The following is a 13,281-nucleotide window of genomic DNA, read 5'->3' as shown; positions in this document are numbered from 1 at the left end:
TTTGCTGAGATGTGCGTCGCTTTGGACAAAAGCACCTGCTAAATGAATAAACGTAAATCAATAAATGTAAATGTAACATAAAACTAATATAAATATACACATAGCGCACTCCTGTAACACAGGTAATTTCACAAATCAAAGTTTTGTAAAAAGAAAAAAAAAACATAATTACTTGAGGATTACAGAAGCAAGACGTGCAGAAGCTCTGAAGACGAGAGGCTGTAATCACAGGGTTCCTTCAGATCAAAATCAACAAATAAACTGCTTCCCTGACCAATTCCGAGTTATGATGTTCAAGAGGTTTCAGGTAGATTTTAAAAGTTAGAAATGTTTCATTGGCCATTTTAATGTATATTTGACTGAAGGCTATACTAAATGTCCTACACTAAATATTATAGCCTGTAAACTTGATTTGTTCAGAAGTATCACTGCTGCGTTACATAGGATCCTAGCAGAAAGCACTGACTGACCAACTCTAAACTGCTGGATAAACAGACCATATTAAAAAAATATAAGCAATCTGTGGATGGAAGTACATGGGGAAACAAAATGTTTGAATTACTGTATGTTAATGTGAAAAAAAGCATAGGCCTACAGCTCCACGACACTGCTACTACCTGGCAAATCAGACCACGACCTCATCCATTTCATTCCCAAAGACAAGCCAGTGATCAAAAACCTCTTGGGGTCACAAGGACACTTGAGAAGTAGACAGGGAGGCAGAAGAGGTCCTGCAGGACTGCTTTAAGGAGACAGACTACGAGATGATTTGTGATCGACATGGCGAGGACACTCATTATTTCAGCCGCTGCATAACTGATTACATCAGTTTTGGTGCTGACATTATTATCGCTCTGCAAAAACAGTGCATTGCTGTGCCAATAATAACCATTTGTCACAAAGATTTGAAGGGTCTTCTGAATATAAAAAAAGACTTTAGATTCGGAGGCAGGGTGGGGCTGAAGAAGGTACAGCAGGGGCTGAGCAAATGTGCCTATAGTGAGAAGCTAGAACAGAAGCTCCAACACAAACACTTGAAGGAGGTGTGGAAGAGTCTCTAACCCTCAGAGCTGTTTGAAGGTGATAGAGGGGTCTCTGCACTGGGAGAGTAAACTGAATCGGTTTTTCAACAGATTTCATTCAGCCATGTCCACACTAACCCCCGCTTCCTCTCTAAAACACCTATCAATGTGGACCTCACCTCCACCACCTCTTCTGCCTGCTCACAAGCCCAAGCATGAACACCCATTACTTCCCTCCAGTTAACCACTACTCCTGAATGCTGCCTTCATCCCACCACTACTGACCGTGACTGAGGACTAGGTGACAAAGGGACTGAAGACTGCATATCGACAAAGCTGCAAATCCTGATGGAATCAGCCCCAGGGTGCTGAAAGTGTGTGCCAACCAGGTGTCTGGTGTCCTCACACATATTTTCAACATGTCGTTGAGTCTGCAGAGGGTACCACTACTTTGGAGGACAACCTGCCTCGTCCCAGTTTCAAAGAAAAGGGGCAGCTGTGGTTTGAATGACTGCAGACCAGTGGCTCTCACATTGCATATTATGAAGACCCTTGAGAAGATGGTGCTTGACAACATCAGACCTCTTGTGAAAGAGCATCTGGACCGCTTGCAGATTGCTTATCAGGCCCTTATTGGTGTGGATGGTGCAATCATGTTTATGCTGTAAAGGGAAGCTGGTAGCACAGTGAGAGTTATGTCTTTTGACTTCTCCAGTGCTTTCAGTATGTTCCATCATTCCAGTTGAGGGACAAACTCATCAAAATGACTAGATATACCTATGGTGTCATGGATTTTGGTTGATCTAACAGGCAGCTCACAGTTTGTTAGGGTTCAGGACTGTACCACTGATGAGGTGGTGAGCAACACAGGTGACCCAAGGGAACAGTACTGTCTCCATTTCTGTTCACTGTGTACACTTCCTGTTTGAAATTGGAGGTGTGGACTGTGTAACCTGCATACATTCTCAGATGACTCTGCAGTAGTAGGGTGTACAGAGGAAGGTGACGAAATGGAGTACACGCGTATAATTTGTTTCATGATGTAACATAAACCATTTTCAGCTCAGCATCAAGAAGACAATGGAGCTGATGGTTGAATTTTGCTGCGTTACAGAGCTCTAATGCCTGGTTACCATAGAAGGTACAGATCTGGAGATTATTTGTTCTTATATGTACCTGGGGATATATATCGACAACAAGCTGGACTCTCACGCTACAAAGCAGGTTGTACTTTTATAGAAGGCTCAGGTTGTTTAATGTGTGTAGCAGAATTCTTCACATGTTCTACCAAATTGTAGTTGCCAGTGTCATCTTTCATGCTGTGGTGTGCTGGGGGCACATCTCCTCTGGTGAGACCCACAGACTCCAGAAGCTTGTAAAAGGGCCTGAACCCCACAGGTAGAAACCTCAGCTATGCGGAGGCAGTAGCAGAGGTCAGGATGAGAAGGAGGTTAGTATCTGTTCAAGTTCAAGTAGTTTTTATTGTCATTCCTCTATACAGCTTGTGTATAGTGGAACGAAATGTCATTTCTTCGGAGATCATGGTGCGACACAGAACAAGATGCTAAATAAACATAGAGGACAAAGGAATGTGTCAGAAGTGGGATTTGAACCCACACCTCCATTCAGAGACCAGAACACTCGTGCTGTAAGTGAAGGTTATTAGCCTTGAGTCTGGCGCCTTAGACCACTCGGCCATCCTGACACCCTGTTATGAGCCATGGCTCACATCCTCTCAATGAAATGATCACCATGAGCTCCTGAAACCATCCGATTGTTCACCTATGGCGTCCAGCAAAGTGCTTTGGGGTCCTTCTTACCAACGGTCCTCCTTACCTCCATTATGCCATTTAAGGGCCTGTTGGCTCCTCAGTGCAGAGAAGCAAGGAAGCGTCTTGTGACCTTACAGTCACTGAACTTTGTTTTATTGTGTTATTGTCTTGTGTACAGTAACATGCAAATGCCAGTTTCATTATTTACTTTGTTATTTATTTGGTATTTGTTATTATTTTGCCGGGCATAACTGTACCCTGTGTTACATGTCATGTTTAAACTGCTGTGTGAATTTCCCTGCCGGAATTAATAAAGGATTCTTCTAAAGTCCAATCCTATGCTAGAACTTGGCAGTTCTGACTTGCCTTCAGTATCAAACACTAACATTAACTGCTTGTTCTGGTCAAGGTCGCAGTAGGTCAGAGTCCATTCTAGAACCAGTGTAGGGTAGTAACATGCACATATTTAGACACGCTACGGGGAATTTAGAGGGTCCAGTTACCCTGAACTGCATGCCTTTGCACTGTGGGAGGAAACAGACGCAGACACGGCGACAACATACGTACTCTACGCAGACAGAGCTGTGTTTGGACGGCCCAGGCCCTGCGAGGCACTTGCGCTTCCTGCTGCGCCACCCTGCTGCCCGCCTTCAGTGCCTGTTTTCTGCCATTAATGCAGTCATTTAGTACAACGGGGCTGATCAAAAAAAATGTTTGGCTGGGAAGTATTGTGCAGAACTGAAATGTTAGTGTCGGGTTTACCTTAAAAGGCAGCTTTTAAAGAATCTCACACGTCAACGGTGGCTACGATTTCGCAGCGGTTACAATGTCGGGTTTCCACCAGCAGGGGGCGGCACGTGGTAGCGCAACCACAGTTCCAGCGCTTTCTGGTTCCAAAATGCAGCTCTCAGCGTTTTCCCCTTTGTTCAGTCATCGACGAGCTCAAAAACAGCCATCAACAGCCACGAACAGCTTTCTTAATTAATATTTGCATTTTGCATTAATACCGTTAGTGGTTTACAGATGTCATGTCCATACATTTTGGTAAGGGATAAATAAACTTGTGACCTGCTGCTAGACTGCGGTTATTATAGGGAGAACCTGCCTGTTTAATTTAAAAACGTTGGTACACACAAAGGTTGACCAAAACAGCCACACTCAGGTGTGGAGTATCTCACATGGTTGGGGAAAAACCATCAAAAAAAAAAAAAAAAAAACAAAACAAACAAACAAATAAAAAACTGGTGAATCATTTTATAACACAAAATTCCAAGAACTGAAGTAAATGCTGTAGAATCAAAGTTCACTCTCGAGAATGATGTAATTGTGCTCAGTAATTCTAACTAATTCTAAGGTGCACTTTTCTAAGACTGGTAGATGTTAATGATAATAATAATGATAAATGTACCGTTTTCACGTATGAGGAGATATCTGATCTTGGCTCCGGTCTTTTTCTCTACATTGTGTGGAGAATATGTTTTCTTTTCCTTTTTTTAGGTAGAACTCAGATTTATTCAAATGGCATTTACAGTATATATTTTGTTTATTCCGTTTCGATGAGGTTCTGGGTAAAAACTGTATCACTGTCAGTAAGTGTTCTTTAACTTTTTATACAGTAACAAACAGCATGTAGTTCTCATTATAAAAAGCAAAGACCAATACTTGCAAACTCCGTGCTGCACCAAAACCCCCCAGAATTTGCTCTGCCTGGGCTAACAGTTGAAATCCAGTCACACGTTGGAGTATCCAGGACTGTTCATGCTCATCACGGGTTGAGTGGTAGTATAGTAGTCAGAGGTGCTGCCTTGAGCCCTAAAGGTCATAGGTTCAAATCCCACCTTAGGCCATAGCACCCTTGAGCATGGTATTTACCCTCAATTGCTCAAGTAAAACCACTTAGCTGTCTAGCTAGGTAAATAATTGCAAGTCACCTTGGAGAAAAGTATCAGCTCAGTGAATAGATGTTAACAACATATGAGGAAATGAATCTGCTAGTTACACTTTTTTGGCCTTCTTTTCAGTAGTAAAGATCATAAACAAAGATAACCGTGAATAAAACCAACACACAACACTCTTCAGGCTACTGGCCAATCAGCAAAAATATAAAGAATCTCAACCTTTACTGAATAAAGGAAAAGCAGTCGCTTTTCATCTGAGATGCACCTTCCCTGCCTTGCTTCACGTTGCGACTCAAGTCTAGTCTTTACTCTGCCCTTACTCCCTATCTGTCCACCCAGCACTGTTGTTTTTCACGGGCTGTTTGATACTTGATTGACTGCACCTGAGAATGGTGGGGAAAAGCAGCCCATGCTCCGGTGCGCATGTGCGCCGTGGTGTCAGCAAGGCGGCGTCCCTGTCAGCTGCCCATGAAGGACCATCTGCATGTCCCCACACGCAAGGTTCACTCTCCCATGGTATGCTCGGGTAAACATCCCCTATCCACCACCCATATGGATAACCTGTGGCTTCTTCCTTGTTTTAGTTTAAAAAAATTCCCATCATCCTGTGAAATCTTGGGATTACTGTTGAGGAGAAAGGCTGTATTTGTCATCTGAAATAAGCCCGTCCAGCAGTAGTTGCAAAAAAGAACCAATTGATAATGATACAGAGCCTCTCTGCCCAAATCATTTTCTGATGATGTCATTGTTGGGGTTCTTCAAGTCAGGTAATAACGATACACAATGCAAAACCTTAGGCTCAGTCATGGCTAATCCTGATCCTGAAAAAATATCCACCACCTCCCAGGTCCTTTGTAATATACACTGTTTACCTGTTTTCATCAACTTCAGACACTTTGAGAAAGTAGTCAGTATAAAACCCCCTTATATGAAGCTGGAGTGATGATAATTAATGTCATGTTTACAACTGGTCTTTATCGTCAGATTTCTCTTGTACAAAGAATACCGTACAACTATTTTGTTTGTTGCCCTGTCCTGCACAATTGTTATCTTACACAGAACGGTCATTGCTCTTGTCTGAGCTGTGCACAGTCTCAGCCGAGCAGCCGAATTGAGTCAGAAATTCTTAAACCTACCGAGTTTGCACCTTAGGACTCTATACCATCTGTTTGAAGCACCACGTACAGATGCTCGTCACCTTACGATGGTTTGACTTACGATTTTTCAACTGTATGATGGTGAGCTGGCGATAGACATTCAGTAGAAACTGTACTTCGAATTTTGAATTTTGATTTTTTTGCCAGGCGACTGATATGCGGTGCAACACTCTCTGGCGATGCTGGGCAGCGGCGGCAAGCCCGTAATGGCAGCCTCACGTATGCTAGGCTAAGACGTTCGGTAGATTAGGTGTATTAAATGCATTTTCAACTTATGATATTTTCGACTTACGAAGGGTTTCGGGGAACGTAACCCCATCGTAAGTCGGGGACCACCTGTTTTCGCTGTGTAGCACATGTAAGGGGTCAGAAGAAGCGCTCCCTATGACTCTTTCCATGCTGCACTTGGTTAGCTGCCAGAAAGCACTACTCAAAGGATGGCCCACGGTCTTGGAACAAATCTGATGTTCTTTCAATAACTTGGCCTTAAGCTTAACAAAAAAACAGCTGTGCCAAGTTGTCATACAATACTGCATTATGCTCTGAACTATTAATTACAACTAGTAAAATCCGATTGCTGGCTACATAGGAACTTAACCTGTGGAGGAAATAAATGTGTCGCTGTATCATACCGCCATTGTGATTATTGGGTGTATTCCATGACAAGGTTGCATGTGTGTATGAGATATGTGTAAGATGTAACTTCCTTTCTCTTGTCATTGTGATGGAACAGTATCTGAGGGAAGACCAAAAATAACTTCCTCTGTTTTCTTGGTGTTGATGGCAAGGGTGTTCTGACCACACCACCCTACTGGACTATCAGCACTTTTCCGAATAAATTTGGGTCATCCTTGCCCATCAGCAGGGATAGTAGGATGGAATCACCAGAGACTTTGAGGATGAAAGGGTTTGGTGTGTGGGCTCTACAGACGTTGATGAATGGCGAAAAACAAAAGTGGCGAACTGGCTTGGGATTGGAGAAGTCTTACATTAGTGATTATGGAGCAGGATAATGTCATGTTTACTTTCAACAGCTCTACTCTGTTAGTGAAGAAAGACCTGCACCAGTAAATTAGACAGGCACTGACACCTAAATGAGTCATTTTTTACCGCAGAATATCAGGTTGAATACTGGGGCGACATGGTGGCACAGCCAGTATGAATATGCTCTAAAGACTTCATCACCACTTATGTCAATGCCACCGGACAAAAGTCATTATATTCTTTGTAGCATGGCTTCTTTGTAGCAGTGTGATCAGGAATGTCTTCCATATTATCTGTGGTTTAGGAAGGGCTGTTATTGGGCACAGCAGTATTTTTCATATAAAGAGGCAAAATTGACTGGTGTAATGAAGGGACTGGGTGGGGTAAATAGCGTGGTTATGTGATAGTACTGTACTATCAGGAATGGCCATATATACTTCACAGACTGTGTCATACAGCACATCTGCATCAGAGCATCAGTACATAAGACATCTAGATGCTGTGTTTATCTTAATTAGAACTGTTCAGATTCATGTATCTGTCATGTTTGTTTTTAGTGGATTTACTGCTGCAAAAGAAACTTTGGAGGTTGATTGCGTTTCCCAGGCTGGGCTTATTGTGTCCCCCAGAAGCGAAGGATTGTGGGATTTTTATTTGTCTCTATTGCCTGTGTCCTGAGCTGAAGATCCATGCTTAGGTGCAGCTGTTGCGGTTTTTATGAGCCTGAGGCATTCTGCCTTTAACCACAGCACTTCATGCAAGGGATTATCATCTGCATAAACAAAGGAAAGCTTTAGAGAATATGGAGTTAAAAACATACAATTGCTCTTTTTTGTACCTAACTTGTCTGCACATGTGACCGTAGCAGCTCAGCAGTTTCCCCCCACTCAGCATCCTGAAGCCAATCTCTAACAGAAACCGTGAAATAAATCAGAATGCATGTGCTTTATTTATAGTGCCTTTTGTTAAGTTAGGATCCCATGCCCCTGGTCACGACCTTCCTGACCCGCTTTTTTGAGGAGCTCCAGTCACAGGGAGGCCGCCGGCTGATAAGGTAAAGCTGAGACAGAACAAGTAGGGCCATTTCTTCCAGTGAAAAGTGTTGGGTGGGAGAGAAGCAAGGACACAAAGCTGGGTGGAGTTCGAAACTTACATAGATTATGAGACACATATACCATAATCTTTAGAGTTTCTATGTACTTAGTTGTGCTTACAAATGCTGGTGTTACTCACCTATTACTTAATTTTTTTTATCTGAATCTGTCACACACCTATTGCCATTAATTTTTTAATAATCAGAAATTAAAAAGCATACAAGTTTTATAAGAAAGTCAAACACTGTCTTCCATGCCTTTGATAAAATATAATAAAATGAGTAATATGATAGGGGGGCATGGTGGCACAGTGGGTTGGACCAGGTCCTGCTCTCTGGTGGGTGTGGGGTTCGAATCCCGCTTGGGGTGCCTTGCGACAGACTGGCATCCCATCCTGGGTGTGTCCCCTCCCCCTCCAGCCCTACACCCTGTGTTGCCGGGTTAGGCTCCAGTTTCCCCCGACCCCCGTATGGGGCAAGTGGTTTAGAAAGTGTGCGTAAGTAATATGATGAATTTCTTTCATGCAAACTATTAATATATTATTTTTTTTGGGTAACAAGAAATATCATTTTTCTTCTATTGTGTCCTTATCTGATTTACAGTGACACAGCCATGCTTATCCATACATAATGTTATCACATTCTCTGTAACTCTTGAAACATCTGCTCCTTGTGAGTGGACAAGGACTGTATCCCAGCTGCACTCCATTGACAGGCCAGGACAAGCCTGCACAGCGTGAATGGGTCTCTCCCACTTCTGCTCTCGGTGGTAAAGTTTCTCAGCCTCATTCTGCATCAGCCTGCCTTCTACCCCGAGGCTCAAAAAAAACACACACGCCGGTTTCGGTGAGCATGCCGGTACAGGTGCACTGAAACGGTTTTCCATGGGAACCGGAAGACACACGGCAGGCATCACGCACCTTCTCCACCCACAGCTCTTGCTGTTTAACCGTTCCCTTCCTGACTCCATGCGAAAGAGGCCTAGGATCATCAGATGCACCTGGTGTGGATGCAGGGCTTCAAAGAACAATGCAGGAATTCACTGTATACAGATTGCAGATTACTGTTATCAGCTTTTCTCTGTGAAAATTTGCACAACACACACACGCACACACACACACACACACACACACACACATTTTCAGAACCGCTCATCCCATACGGGGTCACGGGGAACCAGAGCCTACCCGGTAACACAGGGCGTAAGGCCGGAGGGGGAGGGGACACACCCAGGACGGGACGCCAGTCCGTCGCAAGGCACCCCAAGCGGGACTCGAACCCCAGACCCACCGGAGAGCAGGACTGTGGTCCAACCCACTGCATCACTGCACCACCGCACCCCCTTTTGCACAACACATAACTAGATTATATCATTCGTCATTTATCACTGAGTTATTTTATTATAGTGAGGTGGCTATCTGCTTAACTTAGTTCAGTGGTGTATTCGACTACTGGAATATATCCTTTAATAAACTAGGCATAGGGGGGTGCGGTGGCGCAGTGGTGCAGTGGGTTGGACCGCAGTCCTGCTCTGGGGTTCGAGTCCCGCTTGGGGTGCCTTGCGACGGACTGGCGTCCCGTCCTGGGTGTGTCCCCTCCCCCTCCGGCCTTCCGCCCTGTGTTATCGGGTTTGCTCCGTGACCCCGTATGGGACAAGCGATTCTGAAAATGTGTGTGTGTAAACTAGACATATGAATGCTGTAAAACATTATTGGTACACTGACATTGAAGTTTTATTTTATTTGATTGCCTATCATTCCCATTGTATTCCAAGAGAGAGAGACTGGAGAACATCCTCAGCAGCTGTACAAAAAGTGCTAGGTAAGGACTGCTATCACTCATACCATGACCAGAGGCTCAAGGTTGTGGCAGTCTCAGCGCAATACTCGCAGCTGATGGTCAACTTAACAAAGCAATTTGGGTTTCACATGGGATTGCAGGGAGATCTCTAAGGCCAGACTTGCGCCTGTTGTCTGAAACTTTTAAACAAGTTATCTTATTAAGAAAGCCGGGAAGGAGGCCAGTGAGAAGAAGATGGTGAATTATGAGGACTAGTATTGATGAAAAGGCTGGAGGGCTAGGTGTATGTTTAAGGACGTGGGATACAGTGGTTTTGGGGGAAGGTTTGCTGCATAGAATTTACAGCATTTTGAGCATCACAGGTATTCAGAGGAGGAAGCCAATAAAAATGCACAGAATAGGTGAGCTCTGGGTTCATGATAACGTTACCCTTGCGGGGTCACCTGAGCGAAGGTATCTGATGCAGAGAGAATGACCCGAAAAACCCCCGTAACCACAGGTTATATCAGTGATGATGCATCCGGGTGCAACATTATTTGTGAATTATTATGTACTGATTTACATGACATAATTAATGGGAATGGGTCCGTCTAAGAATTAAATGCAGTGAAACCTGAAGTGCAGCTCTGAAACCGATGGGTGACACGGCATCCATGTCAAACTATCCATTAGTCATGATTGGCTAAATAGTAAACCCAGTAAAAACCTACATTTTTTTTTTTTTTTTATTCTCTTACAGCACCAAGAACATCAGACTGCTGAGAGTGTTTACTGAGTTCCTATTTAAACTTTTGTCAAGGCCATATATATTGACTTTAAACACACAACATGTCCTTCTGTTTTACTCCCTCCATTCATGTTTTGTGTTGCAGTCTCCCAAAAAAGTAGCAGGACTCTTTGCTCTGGAAATGTCCTCACCGGACATACCTGTGACCATGCTTATGTCCAAACAGGCAGGAGGTTTTCCACAGTAGCACCACCAAGGGGCTACACTTAGCGAGGCCATAAAGGAGTCTTGCAAAGAAATGGACGTCCTGGTGGAGAAACGCTAAATTTGTAATCCAATCTGCTTTCCTCAATTTCTCTCTCTTAGTGTTGTGATTGAGGCACCGACGTGCGTGAGGAGGCCTAATGAGAATCTTGTATGTGTTAATAAAGGAGGATAATCCCAATATAATCCATAATTACGGCCAACACTGCATCCTCCACACTTGCATTGTTCTGCTTTTCACTTTTGTCTGCTCACAGCCAACAACCGTTTTCCTTCTGTCAGTTTGATTAGGCACTTTGCATCAGAATCCTTTATGTTCACTGACATATCAAAAGATTAAATTTGCAAAACATATGAGTAACTCAAGTCTAAAGTCTAAGTAGACTCAAGTCTAAAGAGAATCAATCTATATTTCCCTCAATGTGAATGTGGGTATAGAATAGCATTTAAAGATAAACATATAATGTAATACAATGAATAATGATATCAGTTTAGTTTATTCAGATAAAAGTGTAAGAGTAGATTGCATCTTAAAATGTACTTTTTAAGCATCCATTCCATTCCAGGATGCAGAGGTCACCCTTAAAAAGTAGCAAGACTTCTTAATTATTATCGCCTCCAGTGCTTGAAAATCAGGTCTTTGGCGGATTCTGCTCATGGGAATGTACCAAATAACGTTTGTGTGCAAAGGTTACTTGCTTGCACACCGTTCAAAATCAGCCTGTATCGGTACTGAATTGGCTGCAGTTCATAGAAAATGTTATTGATGGAATTCCGTGCATAACCGGTTGAAAGCTATGATTTATTTACATTCCATCTGAAATAAATGAACAAGCAAGCAAACAGAAAACACTGCAGCAGCTTAATTTACAGCGTGGAGAGAAAAGGAGGCTTGATCTTCAGTCAAAAGATGAAATGATCAACGCATGAGGAAATTAATTAGCCTCATGTTGGCAGAGTGATTATAAGTTATTTTAAACCTCATGGTATTTTACACACCCCTCCATTATGGGTTATGAAAATGAGTGTACGTGATTGTATTGTGACTAAGGGGTTACATGGCACCAACCTGGCCCTGTAGACTTCTTTTAAGCAGCAATATCGTAGCTCAGAGGTGAAATGGGTATTTTGTGTGAGGATATGATCTGAGATCAAAGGAAAGTGGAGGTAATCATATTCAACGCTTTAGGGCGAATTCTGCGCAAGACCGTCAGCTGCACACTTGGATTTATTGTTTAACGATCCATCTCAGCAGTTATTTTCCAGTCTTTGTGCTTGAAAATCTTTCAAAAGTATACAAAATTACTAATCGATCTGTTTTGTGGTGAAGTGAATAATTTTGCAGCAATCTTTTGCGCGCACACAAAAAGAAACAGTCTGTCACACACACCTGCGTATCACACAGACTACATTTCCACACACACACACACACACACACACACACACACATCTTCAGAGCCGCTTGTCCCATATGGGGTCACGGGGAACCGGAGCCTACCCGGCAACACAGGGCACAAGGCCGGAGGGGGAGGGGACACACCCAGGACGGGATGCCAGTCCGTCGCAAGGTACCCCAAGCGGGACTCGAACCCCAGACCCACCGGACAGCAGGACTGTGGTCCAACCCACTGCGCCACCGCACCCCCCATACTACATTTCCATTTTCATTTAATTTAGCAGATGCTTTTCTCCAATGCGACATACATCTCATAGAAAAAAAATGTGTGCATTACATCAGCAAAAAGAGAGACTTAGATGCAGATGCGTGATTCTAAAGTACAGTTAGTTTGTTACTTTCAACCTGACTAGTATAAAGCAGAACATTTCTTCGGTCCCCACTTGGTCTGTGTTGAGTTTGCGTGTTCTCTGTGTGTTTGCTTAAGTTTAATCTGGGCGCTCTGGTTTCCTCCTGCATTATAGTGATATGCGTTTCAGGAGAATTAGTAATTCAAAGTTGTCTGTACAGAGTAAATTTGTGTGACTGTCCTGTGTTGGGCCGGTGTCTTATCTGGGGGTGTACCCTGCCTCCTGGATTGCGGTGGCGCAGTGGGTGGGTCTGGGGTTTGAGTCCCGCTTGGGGTGCCTTGCGGCAGACTGGCGTCCCGTCCTGGGTGTGTCCCCTCCCCCTCCGGCCTTATGCCCTGTGTGTCGGGTTAGGCTCCGGTGCCCCGTGTGGGGCGAGCGATTCGGACGGACCCTGCCTCCCGTCCTGTACTTCAGGAACAGGCTCTGGACTGCCATGACCCTGGAGTGGACAAGCTGTTATTAATAAAAAATGAATCAATTTAAAGTTCACTGAAATTAATCTAAGTGATGAAATGAAAGTCTTGCTATTTTTATTTCAAATAGCTTTATCATAGGTTTTCACAGAAGCTCACCAGTAAACGAATCAAAGTACATCTATGCTATTAAATTTTTCATTCAGTTTTAAGCAATATTTAGTTTAACAAAAGCATCGTGGCATTGCAATAATTGTATTTCAGCACAAAGCCAGTAAACTTAACACTGCGATACTTTTTGGGAAGAGCACCGCTGTACAGTATAGCCACCACAAGCACTGATGT

At 43.5% G+C, this 13,281-nt stretch overlaps 1 non-coding gene across 1 annotated transcript; it reads right to left on the bottom strand.

The window, feature by feature from the left end:
• Nucleotides 1-2,614: 2,614 nt before the first annotated feature.
• Nucleotides 2,615-2,727, bottom strand: trnal-caa (transfer RNA leucine (anticodon CAA)). The gene is made up of 2 exons: nt 2,690-2,727; nt 2,615-2,660 (listed from the first exon to the last, which is right to left on the bottom strand). It is a non-coding gene; the product is annotated as a tRNA-Leu (tRNA).
• Nucleotides 2,728-13,281: the final 10,554 nt, after the last annotated feature.

The sequence above is a fragment of the Scleropages formosus genome, chromosome 6, assembly GCF_900964775.1.
Source record: "Scleropages formosus chromosome 6, fSclFor1.1, whole genome shotgun sequence".
Taxonomy (NCBI): Eukaryota; Metazoa; Chordata; class Actinopteri; order Osteoglossiformes; family Osteoglossidae; genus Scleropages; species Scleropages formosus.
The sequence above is the reverse complement of the archived record's forward strand: the minus strand, read 5'-3'. Positions and strand labels throughout refer to the sequence as shown.